This window comes from Pongo abelii, chromosome 17, assembly GCF_028885655.2.
Source record: "Pongo abelii isolate AG06213 chromosome 17, NHGRI_mPonAbe1-v2.0_pri, whole genome shotgun sequence".
NCBI lineage: Eukaryota > Metazoa > Chordata > Mammalia > Primates > Hominidae > Pongo > Pongo abelii.
Genome location: NC_072002.2, coordinates 44,788,193 through 44,807,025, shown reverse-complemented (window position 1 = coordinate 44,807,025; position 18,833 = coordinate 44,788,193). Strand labels below are relative to the sequence as shown.

The window sequence follows — 18,833 nt, the reverse complement described above, 5'->3', positions numbered from 1 at the left end:
AAGCTCTCCAAAGGAAGAATGCCCTCAAGAAGCTGTATAATTTTTGTTGTTGAGATTGATAGTGGAATATTGCCCACCATAGTGGATCTCAGAGCAGGAGCAGTTGCCAAAATCTCAGAATAGGTTAGAAGTGTGACTGGTTCATGCATCAAGTGTGACTATTGTTAAAACACTGAGTCGTTTAATTAGTAGCATTTTTTTTCTTTAATAATGCCATGTATGGTAGAATAATGGTGCTTCTCACAATTAATGGCTTAAGATAGATGAAATACAGTGAAATAAACCCAACCAAGGTACTATGTAATTTAAAATTTATATTTTTGTAATGGTATCTTGTATTTTTATTTGTGAATAAAAATTATTTGGTCCTTTTGAGAGATAATCATCTTGTGAAGAGCCATGGTCTTTTGTTTCTGAATTTGATACCTACTTAACCACAAATATTCCTCATATGTGAAAAAAAGAAACCGCTAAGAACATTCAATACCTTTTTTCCCAGTTAAATAAAATCTTGAAAACATGTGCAGTTTATTTTTGCAATTACTTCATTTTAAAAGATATTGGCCGGGTGCAGTGGCTCACGCCTGTAATCCCAGCACTTTGGGAGGCTGAGGTGGGCAGATCACGAGGTCAGCAGATCAAGACCATCCTGGCTAACACGATGAAACCCCATCTCTACTAAAAATACAAAAAATTAGCCGGGCGTGGTGGCGGGCGCCTGTAGTCCCAGCTACTCAGGAGGCTGCGGCAGGAGAATGGCGCGAACCCGGGAGGCAGAGCTTGCAGTGAACCGAGATTGTGCCACTGCACCTGGGGTACAGAGTGAGACTCTGTCTCAAAAAAGAAACAAACAAACAAACAAAAAAGATATCTTAGATAATGTCCTATTTGAATTGATTCTATAAATATAAGTGTCTTAAAATAAGGCCATAGGTACTATATTGCTTCAGACAGTTAAACCTGCAATTTATTGTGTAAAGCTCAGTATCTAATCCATTTCTGTTGTAGACTTAATTTGACCATATGTTCATTCAGGAGCATTCTTGTAATTCTTTCCAGTATACCTTTAGGGTAGATGACAGAAAGCAAAGTTTTACTTGGCATTAAAAGATAATCAAGAGATACTCTGACTGTTCATCACACTCTGATCAGGGTATTGGATTACCTAAAAGTGTCTTTTATCTCTACAAACAAAGATTAAAGACAAAAAGATTCATCTACTCCTCTTCCTTTTTCTTCTTTTCTTAATATACAGAGAACTCAAGCTGATTATTTATGTTAACTTAGAGTTGTTTTTGTTTCAGTTATATGGTGTATTCTTTCAGCCTTCCACTTGAATTAGCGTGTGAAAATACTGTCTTAGTTGAGATTCGAAACTTCAATGATTTTGAATGTACTGAGAAACAGAAAGCCATTTGGGGGAGCATTTTTTTTTTTTTTTTAAAAAACCTACAATAGAAAATTGTTGGTTCAGGCCTTGGTTAAATACAGCTCAGATTCAATAAGGAAATAAAACCTTTACTTAATGGAATTCGTCTGTATAAGTATTTCCTCCCTTAGATTACTAAGGAATTGTGATTTTATTTTTCAGCCATGTAGTTAGGTTGTAATCTGATTCTTTTGGGAAGTATTGACATACTCTTGGGGACTTCTAAACTAAGTCCAAAATTTTTGTTTTCCTTAGAAATTGAAGATGAAGCAAATGCACTAATCAATGAATTATAATTTCTTGGCTGACTTAAGTTTCAAAGGTAAATTTTCCCTTATGCTTTTATCTTTTAAAATTTTCAAATGTGCCAAATATTTATATGGTTAAATAAAAGGAAACACATTTATATAGTTACACAAAACTTAGCATATAGTTCCTCCCATGTACTTAATTATTTATTAAAAGCCTTCAGAGATTCACTTGTCATATAGGAAACACTATTATTAAAAAGCAATTATTGTGTATATCAGCATGGCCTTGCCACATAACAAATTGTGATAGAAACTATATTCTCATATGAGAGTTAACTAATCTGCCTGAATACTGTGATTCTCAGAATATGACCAAGGCCAGAACCAAAGAAACCGATATAGATACAGAGGTGAGACTTCAAATCACAGAGAAACATCTCTCCTTAAAACACCAGGGAGTAATTTATCAGAATAAGTCTTTTGTTGTTTGGTTTTTCAGATCTCAGACTAGGAAGGCACTTGTTTCATGGCCACCTACATCCCTACCCCTTCCAGAGTGTTTTGACCTACAATGCCTCCTACAGCCAGCTACTCTCTACCCATTGTGGTACTTCTCATGCCTAATTATAAATGCTTCTTTATTTTTATGAATCATCTACCAGTTTTTTAACCTTTGTTAGAGCAGAGATTGTGTTCATATTGATTGTTTTTATCTAAGTACCACATTAGCTGACAATTAAAATAAATTGGATATATATTTATTGAGTAAACTCACTATTTACTGTCACTTCCATGTCAAAATTATAAGCCCCTTAAAAGCAAATAATCATGTCTTACACATCTTTACATCTTTTTCTATCTCAATACATCTCTTACAAAAATGCATGCTCTGTGATAGGGTCTCAAAGATTTACTGGCTGTTTAATTTTGTCTTTGAGACTGAATCATAGCGGAATGCTCCAAGAAATTGCTAACTACCTTGAGGGAAAGCCCACCAACAGCCAGAAAACAAGCACTGCCTCCATCCCTTCTAGGCCCTCACAGCAGCACATTTTTGAGTTATAGCAAATCACTATGAAAGTGAGACACTGAACTTAACAAAATTAATATCTGAGAAAAAATGGAGTTAGTAAAGCCAATGGGCTGACTATAAATAGAAAATTCTAAGAAATATGAAAAAAAATTACATTTGTGAGATCTTGAAAAATTTTAAATTATATTATAAAAGTAAAACAAACATTCCATGTGGTAGGCAGAATTCCGAAATGGCCCCTCTAATGTTTCTCTTTATAATCTCTGGGACTGTAATTGTGTTATGTTGTAGGGCAAAAAGGTGTTTTTCAGATGTAGTTACGGCTACTAGTCAGTTTTGAGTTAATCAAAAAAGACTATTCAAATGGTTGCAATCTAATCACAGGGGCCCTTCAAAATGAGAGCCTCTTTCTCCAGCTGGTGTTGGAAGAGAAGTTCAAGAGATTTGAAGGATGAGAATGCCTCATTGCACCACTGGTGGCTTGAATATGTAGCGGGTATGTGGGAAGGACTAGAAAGTGACTCTGGAGACTGAGACAGGCCCCCAGCTGACAGCCAATAAGGCAATAGGTTCTTGGGGCCTATAGCCACAAGCGACTGGATCCTGCCAACAATCAGAGTGAACTTTACAGCAGATTCTTACTCTGGCTGACACCTTGATTTCAGGCTTATGAGAGATCCTATGCAGAGAAACTAGTCAAGCCAGAATGGATTTCTGACCTAGAAAACTCTGAGACTAAAAAACAGATATTGTTTTAAGCTGCAAAGTTTGTGGTAATTTGTTATACAGGAATAGAAAACTGAAACACTTTCATTTGTCAGTTGGGGTTTTGTTGGGGAGATTAATTATCTGTTAACATGTTTGCTATTGGTGCCATATCATCCACTCCTTATGAGATTTCTGGAAACCAGTTTTGCATTTCTCCTAAAGGTGAATAAAAAGAATTTGTTATTCAGATGTAGTAACGGCTGCTAGTCAGTTTTGAGTTAATCAAAAGAGACTATTCAAATGGTTGCAATCTAATCACAGGGGCCTTTCAAAATGAGAGCCTCTTTCTCCAGCTGGTGTTGGAAGAGAAGTTCAAGAGATTTGAAGGAGAGAATGCCTCATCGCACCACTGGTGGCTTGAATATGTAGGGGGTATGTGGGAAGGACTAGAAAGTGACTTTTTTTTTTTTATTAATTGCTATTAAGAGAACACATTTAGATATCGTTTTCTAAAATAAATCAGGCAAATAACACATGACAATGAGAACATCTTGTGTCATGGGATATTTCTTCCTTGGCCTTACTATGTTTTCCTGTGTAAGTAATTTATAACACATGCTACTTGACATAGTCATTTCTTTACTTTGAATTAATGTTCTCAATTCTTCAGATTATTTACTCACCTCATATTACCTCATTCATTGCTAAGAATGTCCTTGTATTTTCTTCATTCTTCTGGAGGTCATAATCTGTGAGGAATTATAAGTATATATGAGTTCGTATGCAAGACCGTGAAAAAAACAAGAACAAAAACCCTAGGTTGACTATGAATGCACAAAGTATTTTAGTATCCTGGAGGAAAAAAATTGATCAGTGTTGTGGTAACTTTTCTCTCTTATTTCTTTGTCTGCAGCATATTCATCCCTTTTTCATCCCTAAGAAATATGTCATACTTTCTCATCTTGTTATCATTAGTACCACTTGTTTAAATTCTAATGATATATTTCTTTAGGAAATTTTAAGTTTTATTTCTTGTGACTAATTCAACCCTAATATGTTTAAACAATCTTCTCATTTCTTACAATCATTAAGTAAAATACTAAGTCCATAGTCTTCCAAGTTTAATACCTTAAAATTATATTAAATTCTATTATTTATTTTATTCCCAGTAAAGTCATGATAAAATTTAACTAGTATCTTTGAATTATTGTTTACAGTTGTTTCTTGTAAATGCTACCTTTAGAACTTATTTCTTCATACTTGAAAATTTGAAAAGTTCTGAAGAGCTGTGCCATTCTTGTTCTCCCTTCCTATCAATTCATCCTGCATAAATGTCACCAGTATAATATTATTAAAAAGCCTCTTTAAAGATGTTGTCTTCTTGCTTATAAAATTACTCACACTAAACAATAATTCTCAAATTCTTATGTCTGCAGTTCAAAAGCTTCTGCAATCTAATCTCCGCTGCCCTCTCAAGTTTATCTAAAATGTCTCTTCTGAACTCTCTAATCCAGATTGTGATATATTAAATATTGTCTGTTAAGTTCATCTTGTATTTATTACATATTGATTTGGGCTATAGCAGAATTTATACATGAGATGACTTTCTATCTCTGAGAAAACTTCTTTCCTTCCTCCAAAACCCATTTCAAATTTCAGCTTAGCCAATGGTCTTCTCTGAATATTTCAGATAAAACTGATATCCTTTTATTCTATTATCCACTCTCAATAATATTTGAATAAATTTTTCCACACAAATTTGGCCCCTTGGTCCCAAACTTCCATGTTAGATATCAGAAAACATGAATCTTCATCAAGAAATTGATATATTTATATAGTTGAATCAAAAAGTAACTAGGAGCAGGCAAAGGATAATAGAAACTATATTTCTTTTAAATTAAATGTTCTATTATTTATGAAGGTCAGCAGTTTCTGTTGACTATAATTGACAAAGTAGTTATTGGTGTCTGCACAGAGGCCAGTGTCAGGTGAGCATCCAGACTGAACATCTCTCTTCTCTCCAGAGGGAGAGACTACTTTTAGTAGTCTACTTTTTTTTCTAGTTGTTACTAGACTTAGGAATAAAATTCAAAGAGAGAGAGAGACCCCTCAGATTAGCATTAAAGATCAGTGAGAACAATAGTGAGGGTGACTTGCTCTGTCATGTTTTATCAATTCTATGGGCAAATCCCAAGTCTGGTGTTCAGAGTAAATTCACTAACAACAAGTTACATTACAGTGAAACATCAGTGGTGGTAACAGTACACCCTAAATCTATTTACTTTGGATTATAATAATCTAGGGAAAAAATTGAACTGATGTGCTTCAGATCAAATACTGCCAGCTGACTAGCCTAAAAATTTCTTTGCTAAAATGGAAACACATTTTATTCCCTCAAAAATTGGAAAGAAAATATTACATTTTTTGAAATAAACTTTTCCACAAAAGCTGAAAAGAAAATACTACTACTTCTTAAGGTGTGGTAATTCATATATACACACATATATGTATTTATATAGTATGTATTTGTTTATTTTTATCCTAATTAACACCAATCAAGGTTTATATATAGGATATTCTACATATGATCTCTTGTTTCCTAAATGAATGGAAATGCACCTTAATTTTAATTTGAGACTCGGCAGCCACAGGTTTCTTTTAAAAAGTCTCTATTTCCATTACCTGCTATCTTGGTTCATATACTTTTCATCTTCTAGATTTCAGTAATATCATGTAACAATTTCTCCCAATTTTGCTATTCTCAGATCTTTACTTTATACCTTTACAGAAGTGTCTTTGTAAAGGTCAAATCTCGTTATTTTACTCCCAATTAAATGGCTTTCATTTGACTAGAGGAGAAAGTCAAACCCTTCACCTTAACATACAAGGTCTTTCAAGAACTGGCTTTTGCATTCCTTTCACTCTTTACTCCTCATCCTGTTCAGAACTGCATCCTGTAACAGACCTATTTCAAGCTCTCCAAAGTCATTATACTTTTTCAGCATTGTTTCCTGCTCCTGTATATATTTGAAGTGCACGAGCTCCACTCAAGTCCTACTAATCTCCTCCCCTTCCTGACCCTTGTGTCTGGCAAGAAGATCTTTATCTTTTTAGTTTCAGTTCATGCACCACAATCCAGAAAGATATGTCTTGAATTATCTTCCTCCCAAAGGAAAATTAGCCATAACTCTGTCTATAGAGCTGGCACACACCGTATTTATGAGATTTTATAATTTATTCTCCATCCCTCATCACCCCTTGAGGACAGTAACTCTATCTTATTCTTTTCTGTATCTGCATAAAATAGAATGCATAATATAGCACAGTGACCATCAGCAAAATGTTACTCAAAAATTGCCAATGAATGAGTACATTTATTCATATCAGAAAGTTGACATGTAGAGATGGCAACCATGACTCCAGTGGAACACTTGTGGATGTCTTGATTAGTAAGTGTTTATAAAATGTTAACAAAATTAAAGAAGTGCTTATTCATTATGAGTAAAAACAATACAATATCAAACACCTATGTATCATTTACAATATACTCTGCACAATTTTAAGCACTTCATGTGTATTGATTTACTTGGAGTCAATGAAATACATTTTATTCAGTTCCTTGGAGACAAAGTTCTGTAGAGTTCACCATTTGAAACCCAGGGTTTGGCCAAAAAAACTTGTCCATAGTAAATGCTGATTATAAAAATAAATTCTACTTGCATTTTTGGAGAAATATAAATGTATGCTAATAAAGTATTCAACACATTGCTATAAATTAAATGTTGTCTTATCAAAGTTTAGTGCTTACATTTCTTGTCCAATGTAGCCAAATCTAAAGTATTTAAAGATATTTAAGAGAACAGATATAATTTTTAGTTTATTATTTTTAAGATGTTATTATATTGTTATAAAATATTCCTAATTCAAAAGATACTGCATGCATTGAATATGCTATCTTTCATACATCAGGGTGTATCACATTTTCTTTGTCTTTATAGTCAATGAAAACATTTATTTTATTATGCTTTGCTTTAGTCTTAACTATTTGCATGCATGTTTTCTTATCAGATTGTGGGTTTCTTATAAGATTGTGGGCTAGAGTCTCACTGCTAAACGACATCTCACCTACCTTTCATTCCTACACAACACCTCGATATAACATGATGAGCAGCACAGACCAGTAGAAAGGAGACAAGCCATAAAGTAAGAGTAACGTTGTATCCTGGTTCTGTCAGTAAGTAGCTTCATGACCTTAGATAACTTTCTTTTTTTTTTTTATTTTTTAGGACACACCTTATTCTCAGGTGTATACACATTTGGGATTAAATCATTTTATATTTTCCTTGGTTCTAATATTCTATTATATAGTGAGACATTTAATTTTTTATGTTACTTTTTGTCATATCTATAAATGAACTCTGTTGATTTGGGCAGGAACTTAGAATTCTTAAAAATATTTTTATATAAAGATAAATTAGCCCATCACTTATTCACCCATCTTTTATTAACAGACTTTTTGAGTCTGGAGCATACTGGGAACCAGCCAAAGATGCTTAGTTAGTCAGCTTACCTTACTGTTGCTAATTTTGCCCTTGTAACTATGTTTTGGACAATATGATGTTAATATTAATAGAAACAATAACATTTCCCAGGTTGTTCTTTCAAAGAGAATAAACATGAACTTCACTTTCTTTTTACTCCTTCCTTCTGGTTGGGATACAGGTTTAGTGGTGAATTATGCAGACAAGAGCAAGACCCAAGAAGAGTTCATTAACAAAATTGGAAGATCTGGGTTCCCAACCCTATTTACAACACTGTGTCATCCCTGGATTGCTTACATTACCTATCACACACACAAAAATAAATTCTATTGTACCTAATTATTACTTTCCTTTTTATTATAACAGTTAAATCAATATCCTAACTGGTAATTGGAGCTTAATCAATCTCAAGGTAGCTGTTATTAGAAGGAGTATAAATAAAGCATCTCAAACAGGACATTTTGCATTTACCAATCGAAATCCGTCCTCCACATTTCTCCACCTTAGGGTACAGGAAACTCCCCATAAGAACTAACATCAGTGGGGCATCTTGCCCTCTAGATTCTGAGTGGGTTTATCAAATAGAAAGCACTGGTAAAAAATTAAAGGAAGAGAGGAGTTTGAGGTTAAACATTTATTATCATGACTGCTTCTCTGCCAGTTTGTCATAGGTTGATTATTTCCCTCTGCCAAAGAGCACAGCTTCTACAGGAAGCCTCTTCCTGCAATTACAGCTTCTCCATCCTTTGGAAGTTTGGCCAAGCCTTGGTTTCCCTCAATTCTCTCTAAAACATAAATATTCTCTTTATTAAACTCCCCTTAATTTGCCATGTAAAATGCATGTGCGATGTCTTCTGCTAGGACTTTGACAAATTAAATAAGTGGTAGAAAAGTGGACCTGGAAAACAAACTCTTTTTATTGGATTCTTGGGTAGGCTACTCAAATGTTCAATGAATGAGTGGTTCTCATCTTTGCCCATGAAAAGGTGTCCCTGGCAATCCATGGGATGCATGCCATCATACTTATTCGAATAACCTACTAGAGGCAGGAATAAAGGACAATAAAGGTATGTAGTTTAAAGGGAAATAATTACAGTAATTATAGTGATTATGGGGTCAGCTGTTTGCTTTATCTAGTCCCCCAAAAAGTACACATTGAAAATGACAAATTGACAGATTTTTTTTTTATTATTATACTTTAAGTTCTAGGGTACATGTGCACAGCGTGCAGGTTTGTTACATATGTATACATGTGCCATGTTGGTGTGCTGCACCCATTAACTCGTCATTTACATTAGGTATATCTCCTAATGCTATCCCTCCCCCTCCCCCCACTGCACAACAGGCGTCGGTGTGTGATGTTCCCCTTCCTGTGTCCAAGTGTTCTCATTGTTCAAGTCCCACCCGTGAGTGAGAACATGCGGTGTTTGATTTTTTGTCCTTGTGATAGTTTGCTGAGAATGATGGTTTCCAGCTTCATCCATGTCCCTACAAAGGACTTGAACTCATCCTTTTTATGGCTGCATAGTATTCCATGGTGTATATGTGCCACATTTTCTTAATCCAGTCTATCATTGATGGACATTTGGGTTGGTTCCAAGTCTTTGCTATTGTGAATAGTGCCACAATGAACATACGTGTGGATGTGTCTTTATAGCAGCATGATTTATAATCCTTTGGGTATATACCCAGTAATGGGATGGCTGGGTCAAATGGTATTTCTAGTTCTGGATCCTTGAGGAATCGGATTGTTGAGAAAGTTCAGAACATGTGTGGAAAGTGAGGAAGCCTCTATGGCAGCTTTGAAGGAAGCACTCTTCTGCGGTAAAATGAAAGGTAAGAGTCAGGTAAGCTCACATCCTGATTGTAAGGGTTGCAGAGTTTTCAGTTCCAATTAAATACTAAATACTTTCAGCTCTCTTATATTAAGATAAGAAACTGATGGGGAGTGGGACCTTAAGATAGGGATTGAGAACATTTAGACAGACATAAATGAAGCTTGCAACTTTGAACCACAAGCTCCCTTGAAATTTCCTTGCTGTCAGAATCAGCTACTGTCATACCTCCTATATCCCTACTCCTATCTGAAGAAACCAGTCTTCTCTGAACGAACTTTCAATAATAACAGCATCTGTTGCCATTTCTGATTCTCTTCCTTTTCCTCCTCTTCTCCTTATTACTTCTAGGTCTGTAATAAGACTTAGATTCCAGCATATGCTAGAAAAGTAAGTCTAAGAGGAGCTAGAATAAAATCAGTAAACAAACAAACCAATGCATACATTCATAAATAAATAACATGGTCATGTATTTTTTTATAAGCAGAAGTTAGGAGTGCCTGTGTAGAAGCTGCCCTAAGATTGTTAGATCAATAATAGCACAGTGATATTTTATTTGAGCTCACTGATATAGATTTATTCTTCTAGGATTCAGGATGCAGTGAGTTGGCTAGAGGACTTGAGCATTTGTGTAATAGCATTTATAGTCTGCTATGTTTTTAGTCAATATGATTTTGAAACAAGACCTGCTTTAACATATTATAGAGAAAGGAACTGAAGATACAGGGAGATGAGGATGTTCAAGGTTATCATACTCTCTGGGATCTGACTAACTACTCTTTCACCACAACTCATGAGAGGACGTGTTCTTCACTGAGTACAGGGGATGGCTTAGCAAGGTGGATATTAATCTTTGAAATGCTCTATGGTAACTATGTTTTCGTGGACCAGAGATCCTGCTTTAATATTGAATTATCAGGTCTCAGTGTGAATAAAGAAATCATAGAGCTATAGCAATCAGGTGGTAACAATTCACCTTCAGAGACAAGGTGAGTGAAATGATCACAGTACAACAGAGCAGCGTTTCCCAAACTTGGTTGCACATTTTACTCACCTTCTGTATGTTTTAAAAGTACAGATTCCTGTCTCCTGCTTTCAGGGATTTTGACTGAATTGGTCTGGGGTGAGGCCCAGGCAACAGTGCTTTTCCAAACTCCCTAGGTGTTTCTAATATACAGCCAAATATGAGCTAGAGGAAAGGAGTGCTAATCAAAATGTGTTCACATACATGGAGCTGTGGTGATGGCTGATTGATCACAGGTGCCCAAGAAGGAAGTAAATAGGCTTTGTATTAAGATAATGCATAATACCTACAAGGCTTAAATAGGCTGAAATATCCTAGGTCTGGTAGACAGAAATATCCACCATATGGATTCTCAATGTCTTTCTTAGTTCACAGCACTAAGCAATCTCACAGAACTAGTTTATTGATTGAGAAAGAGGCTCATTCCCTATGAGGAAATGCTCTGCATACACAGCCACAGGTGTGCATTCAAAATCCCCTTAGATCCTTCTCCAGAGGTACCAGTGCCATTTGTATCAGTGATGGCAGCAGCCGCTCTAGGTGGCCTGCCACTGTCATCATGCTGGCTGCAGCATGGAGGTGCTGACCTGGCTTCACACTCCATGGAGCAGGTGGTAGCCCCACCCTCCTGGGTGCAGCTGCACCCACCCAAATCGTGGCTATAGACCCAGGCTGCTGCTCCACGGAACAGGCAGGAGCCCTGTTATCCCATGTGCAGCTGCAGCTGCCCAACTGTCATTGCGGACTCAGGCATCCCTGCACTCTTGCAGCTCAGGAAGGCCCTCCCTGTCCTCGTAGGCTTGGAAGTGTCTATTCCCACTGCCTGGCTTCTCCCTGCTGCCAGGCCCACTACAATCTTGGAGCAAAGCTGGGGAGAGCCCAGACTCCATGAACTGCAGCAGGAGGCAGACAGGTTCCTGGACAGAAGGGGATGGGTCCCCAGTGAGGCTTCAACTTCAGGCCAGGGAGGACCTGAAGGCTGGGAGCTGGGCTGCCTGTCCCATGGACTGTATTTGGAACTTGTGGTGCCTTTTCCAGGACTGTCCATGGCTGCCCATGGATGAATCAGCATGCACTTCTTCCCCTCTGAGGCCTATAAAAGCCCTGGGCTCAGCCAGAGCTGAGCAAATGATGGATAACCAGCTGCAGAGAGGAGATAGCTTCTCTGCCGATAGCTGGAAAACATCAGGACAACCAGTAGTAGAGAGGAGCTTCCCACTCCAGGGATGACCTGCTACAGAGAGGAGCACCCACTGCAGGTCCTCCTCTCTGCTAAGAGCTTCAGAGACAACGGGATGACCTGCCAACAGAGAGGAGCCACCCATCCCAGGGCTGCCTCCTCTCCGTTGAGGGCTGAACATTCATAGGGACACACTGGTGCAGAAAGGAGCTACCCACAGCAGTTCTCTGAGCTGTTCTATTGCTCAATAAAGCTCCTCTTTGTCTTGCTCACACTCCACTTGTCTTTGTGCTAATTCTTCCTGGTTGCAGGACAATAACTTGGGGCCTACCAGAAGCTAAGGCTAGAAGAGCTATAACACAAATGGCTGAAACATGCCCTTTGCTCACACATTGCAGGCGAAGAGAGGGAGAGAAGAGCTGTGCCCCTGGGGAGATCCCAGGCCTAGGGGCCCCAAGCCAGGGCTGTGACTCCCTCTTTGAGGCCCTGCAGATTCTAGTGTCTCTGAGCTTCTGGGTGCCACTGCATTTCCCAGTGCCAGCCAGGGAAGCTGCTTGCAGTGCAGCTGGTCCAGCCACAGTCTTGCAGAGAGTCGACGCCTGTGAGCTGTCCACCCCACTGTAGTGGCCTGCATGCCTGACTGTGCACAGTGGCTGGACCCCATGCTCACTCGCTCACACACCACTTACTGCTGCACACCTGGCTTGCCCTTGGAGGCATGGGATCCAGGCTGGTAGTGTGAGCCAAGCACAGCTGGCAAGGCCGAGTGGGCAGGGCAGAACAAGCCAAGCGTGCATGAGCAAAACTCAGGCAAAGACACTACCAGTCACAGAGGTTTCTGGCTAGAAAAGCAACACCCCAAGGATCCTGCAACACTAGGATTGGGTATATGAAAGAAAAGATACCCAGATTTTTCAGTAGTTATTTGATGATGGTCTGAATTCATGCTGATATTTGGGAACTTGAAAACAACTGTGGTTTGCCAGATAATTCTGGAGGTCATGGGATAGATGAAGTCTTGGCCCAAGTGGATCCAGTGGGATCTCAGACCAATTTTTTGGTATTTCTATAGTCCCCTAATCAATAGTAAGAATGAATGTACTTTTTAACTAGAAGAATTCCCATATTTATTCCCTGGCCCACAGAGTAAATACTTGTATTATTCTGTTCTTGTGCTGCTAATAAAGACATACATGAGACTGGGAAATTTACAAAAAAAAGAGGTTTAATCAACTCACAGTTCCACATGGCTGGGGAGGCCTCATAATCATGGTGAAAGGCAAGAAGGAGCAAGTCACATCTTACATGGTGGCAGGCAAGAAAGAACTTATGCAGGGGACCTCCCATTTACAAAACCATCAGATCTCATGAAACTTTTTCACCACCACGTGAACAATATAGGGGAACCACCCCCATGATTCAATTATCTTCCCCTGGCTCCAGTCTTGACATGTGGGAATTATTACAATTCAAGGCGAGATTTGGGTGGGGCTACAGCCAAACCATATCAATACTATTAAGACAGAAAGAGCTGCAAAAAAGCCCTGGAACAGCCCTTCTCTCATGCTATGATAGTAAGCCATAAATAACACTGCACATTGTATCTGGGGAAATAACAGACTTTAATACCGTAACAAACAAAATGAAAGATGCAAGCATATTGATCCTTACCACATTTTAATTCATATTACCTCTTTGGTTTTTTTAAAGGTAGATAATTCTTAAAGAATGAATGGAGTTCATTGTAGATTCTGGATATTAGCCCTTTGTCAGATGAGTAGGTTGCGAAAATTTTCTCCCATTTTTTAGGTTGCCTGTTCACTCTGATGGTAGTTTTCTTTGCTGTGCAGAAGCTCTTTAGTTTAATTAGATCCCATTTGTCAATTTTGGCTTTTGTTGCCATTGCTTTTGGTGTTTTAGACATGAAGTCCTTGCCCATGCCTATGTCCTGAATGGTAATGCCTAGGTTTTCTTCTAGGGTTTTTATGGTTTTAGGTCTAACATTCAAGTCTTTAATCCATCTTGAACTGATTTTTGTATAAGGTGTAAGGAAGGGATCCAGTTTCAGCTTTCTACATATGGCTAGCCAGTTTTCCCAGCACCATTTATTAAATAGGGAATCCTTTCCCCATTTCTTGTTTTTCTCAGGTTTGTCAAAGATCAGATAGTTGTAGATATGTGGCATTATTTCTGAGGGCTCTGTTCTGTTCCATTGATCTATATCTCTGTTTTGGCACCAGTACCATGCTGTTTTGGTTACTGTAGCCTTGTAGTATAGTTTGAAGTCAGGTAGTGTGATGCCTCCAGCTTTGTTCTTTTGGCTTAGGATTGACTTGGCGATGTGGGCTCTTTTTTCGTTCCATATGAACTTTAAAGTAGTTTTTTCCAATTCTGTGAAGAAAGTCATTGGTAGCTTGATGGGGATGGCATTGAATCTGTAAATTACCTTGGGAAGGATGGCCATTTTCACGATATTGATTCTTCCTACCTATGAGCATGGAATGTTCTTCCATTTGTTTGTATCCTCTTTTATTTCCTTGAGCAGTGGTTTGTAGTTCTCCTTGAAGAGGTCATTCACATCCCTTGTAAGTTGGATTCCTAGGTATTTTATTCTCTTTGAAGCAATTGTGAATGGGAGTTCACTCATGATTTGGCTCTCTGTTTGTCTGTTATTGATGTATAAGAATGCTTGTGATTTTTGTACATTGATTTTGTATCCTGAGACTTTGCTGAAGTTGCTTATCAGCTTAAGGAGATTTTGGGCTGAGACAACGGGGTTTTCTAGATATACAATCATGTCATCTGCAAACAGGGACAATTTGACTTCCTCTTTTCCTAATTGAATACCCTTTATTTCCTTCTCCTGCCTCATTGCCCTGGCCAGAACTTCCAGCACTATGTTGAATAGAAGTGGTGAGAGAGGGCATCCCTGTCTTGTGCCAGTTTTCAAAGGGAATGCTTTCAGTTTTTGCCCATTCAGTATGATATTGGCTGTGGGTTTGTCATAGATAGTTCTTATTATTTTGAGATATGTCCCATCAATACCTAATTTATTGAGAGTTTTTAGCATGAAGGGTTGTTGAATTTTGTCAAAGGCCTTTTCTGCATCTATTGAGATAATCATGTGGTTTTTGTCTTTGGTTCTGTTTATATGCTGGATTACATTTATTGATTTGCATATATTGAACCAGCCTTGCATCCCAGGGATGAAGCCCACTTGATCATGGTGGATAAGCTTTTTGATGTGCCGCTGGATTTGGTTTGCCAGTATTTTATTGGGGATTTTTGCATCAATGTTCATCAAGGATATTGGTCTAAAATTCTCTTTTTTTGTTGTGTCTCTGCCAGGCTTTGGTATCAGGATGATGCTGGCCTCATAACATGAGGTAGGGAGAATTCCCTCTTTTTCTATTGATTGGAATAGTTTCAGAAGGAATGGTACCAGCTCCTCCTTGTACCTCTGGTAGAATTCGGCTGTGAACCCATCTGGTCCTGGACTTTTTTTGGTTGGTAAGCTATTGATTATTGCCACAATTTCAGCTCCTGTTATTGGTCTATTCAGAGATTCAACTTCTTCCTGGTTTAGTCTTGGGAGGGTGTATGTGTTGAGGAATTTATCCATTTCTTCTAGATTTTCTAGTTTATTTGCGTAGAGGTGTTTGTAATATTCTCTGATGGAAAACAAACAACCCCATCAAAAAGTGGGTGAAGGACATGAACAGACACTTCTCAAAAGAAGACATTTATGCAGCCAAAATACACATGAAAAAATGCTCACCATCACTGGCCATCAGAGAAATGCAAATCAAAACCACAACGAGATACCATCTCACACCAGTTAGAATGGCAATCATTAAAAAGTCAGGAAACAACAAGTGCTGGAGAGGATGTGGAGAAATAGGAACACTTTTACACTGTTGGTGGGACTGCAAACTAGTTCAACCATTGTGGAAGTCAGGTGGTGATTCCTCAGGGATCTAGAACTAGAAATTCCATTTGACCCAGCCATCCCATTACTGGGTATATACCCAAAGGACTATAAATCATGCTGCTATAAAGACACATGCACACGTATGTTTATTGCAGCATTATTCACAATAGCAAAGACTTGGAACCAACCCAAATGTCCAACAATGACAGAGTGGATTAAGACAATGTGGCACATATACACCATGGAATACTATGCAGCCATAAAAAATGATGAATTCATGTCCTTTGTAGGGACATGGATGAAATTGGAGATCATCATTCTCAGTAAACTATCGCAAGAACAAAAAACCAAACACCGCATATTCTCACTCATAGGTGGGAATTGAACAATGAGAACACATGGACACAGGAAGGGGAACATCACACTTCGGGGACTGTTGTGGGGTGGGGGGAGGGGGGAGGGATAGCATTGGGAGATATACCTAATGCTAGATGACGAGTTAGTGGGTGCAGCACACCAGCATGGCACATGTATACATATGTAACTTACCTGCACATTGTGCACATGTACCATAAAACCTAAAGTATAATAATAATAATAATAATAATAATAATAATAATAATAATAATAAAGAAAATAAGTTAAAAAGAAAAAGAATGAATGGAAATTATCAAAGACTTAGATAGATGATAATGCCCATCATGGGTACCCTTTCAGATAGAATATCTTTTCAAAAGTAAATCATTAGATGCTTAGCTAATGTCATAGCAAATATTTTGTTTTGTTTTAATTCACTTCTATAAGCAAATATAGTAAGAATCCATTTGGCTTTATGTGTTAGGGACAACAATATGTATTACTTTGTTGTCACAGGGCTATGTCAGTTGTCTAGACATCTAGTAAAATACAGTCTGAAGGGATCTTGGTCTAAGTATATCACAGAACATTATGTTACTCAATTAGACTGAAGACACAATTTCAGGTGGATATAGTCTGTGTAGGATTCATGTATGATGGGGTATGGACAAAACACCCTGTAATGTTGAGGGGCCTGACACAAGTTGCTAGAAGTTTTATGGTTCCTCATCCTATGAGAATATCCTTTGTAAAGGATATATTGTTCCATCATTCACAACCAAGGGGAGTCACTATGCTCGATGGTGTCTTTGGATTCTGAAGAACATTTGTACTACAGTTTGGCTGCTATTCATATATTTTTACTGTATAATTTACAAAACTTAATTTGAAGGGACCTGAAGCAAAAACAACTTATGCAACAGGTCCAGCTTGTATTTCAAGCGGCCCTACTACACAGTCCACATGACTCAGGGGCGGCAACTAACAGTCTGTGGCAAAATCTGGCCCATCACCTGTTTTTGTATGGCTGATGAGCTAATAATAGTTTTTACATCATTGAATGGTTGAAAAAATAATATTTTATGACATACGGAAATTATATGAAATCCAAATGTTTATGTCCATAAAGCAACTTTTATTAGGAAAAAACACACTGATCCCTTTACTTACTGGCCGTGGATGCTTTTGTGCAACAATGACGAGATCATAACGGAGATCGTATTGCCTACACAGCCTAAAATGTTTACTATCTGTCCCTTTATAGAAAAGGTTTCCCACTCCCTGAAGTAAACGAAACAGAAATCAGAATGGTGAGAGAAGGGGATGCAGTGTAGAGCCTCTGGTAGGCCTTTAGGAGAAATTATGGCCCAGACTCAGGGTTTTATAGTGAGGTCAGGCTCTTTATTTCTGGGAATAAAAGCTGTTTGTGGGTTCAATATCAAAGAAATTATCTCACCCAGACTGATCTGGATATTGGCACTATTAAGTGCCCCAACTGCTAACCTCAAAGACCATTCAAGTTGCTCCTAACTTGTTTCCAAGATCCAAACTCCTTAAAGTAGGGCATGAAGTGAAAGTGCAACCTAAACTGTCTATGATAATTTGGGTGTTACCTAAGTTAGCAAATTATAAAATTGGGCTTGTGCATCAGCATTTCACTGAAACCTGGAGAGAAAGTGTATGAAGACAAAGAAAGACTGAAAGAAACTAGCACACAAACAGAAAGCTTAGACATCCAGAGGAATTGTTCCCACTGCTTTCCTTCCCCTCCTTCACACCATGCTCTGCCTACATGGGGAGTTTTCCATGACCACTTGATGGTGAAGGAGAAAACATCCACTACACCATGTGTCAACAGTACATGGAAGTGGAGAACTTCTGTCTCATAGCCCCATTCAGGCAAGACCTAAAGATTACAGTAAAGGGACTAGGCGCAGTGGCTCATGCCTGTAATCCCAGCATTTTGGGAGGCCAAGGTGGACTGATCTCTTGAGGTCAGGAGTTCGAGTCCATCCTGGCCAACATGGTGAAACCCCGTCTCTACTAAAAATAGAAAAATTAGCTGAGTATGGCGGCGCATGCCTATAGACCCAGGTACTCAGAGGGCTGAGGCAGGAGAACCGTTTGAACCCGGGAGGCGGAGGTTGCAGTGAGTTAAGATCGTGTCACTGTACTCCAGCCTGGGTGACAGAGTGAGACTCCATCTCAAAAAAATAAAAATACATTAAAAAATTATAGTAAAGGGAAATCCTCCTAGTGAATAGAACTTGGGGCCGTCCATCTGTTTGTTATTTTATGTGTAAGGAGGGACTGTCCAAGGAAAATATCTATACTATCTAATGGGTTGGTTGATGGGTCAAGCCCTTGAAAAGAAAATTTCAAGGTGGCTGACCATTCTGAGTAAGAGGTAATTGAGTGAACTCTGGGCATAGAAGCCAATGATGAAGATAATTGTGTTCACTGTAAATGATCATCATAGAAGTTTCATTTAAGAGGAAGCTTTAAATAAAAAGATGGAGACTTTGATCATTCAGGTGGATGTCA

At 38.2% G+C, this 18,833-nt stretch overlaps 1 long non-coding RNA gene across 1 annotated transcript in view; it reads right to left on the bottom strand.

The window, feature by feature from the left end:
* Positions 1 to 494: 494 nt before the first annotated feature.
* Positions 495 to 18,833, bottom strand: part of LOC129051531 (uncharacterized) — a 35,206-nt gene continuing 16,867 nt past the window's right edge. The window contains exons 3-4 of the long non-coding RNA XR_008515887.1: positions 4,105 to 4,170; positions 495 to 830 (exon numbers count right to left, since the gene is read on the bottom strand). This is a non-coding gene — a long non-coding RNA (uncharacterized LOC129051531). The remainder of the gene's footprint in view (positions 831 to 4,104; positions 4,171 to 18,833) is intronic.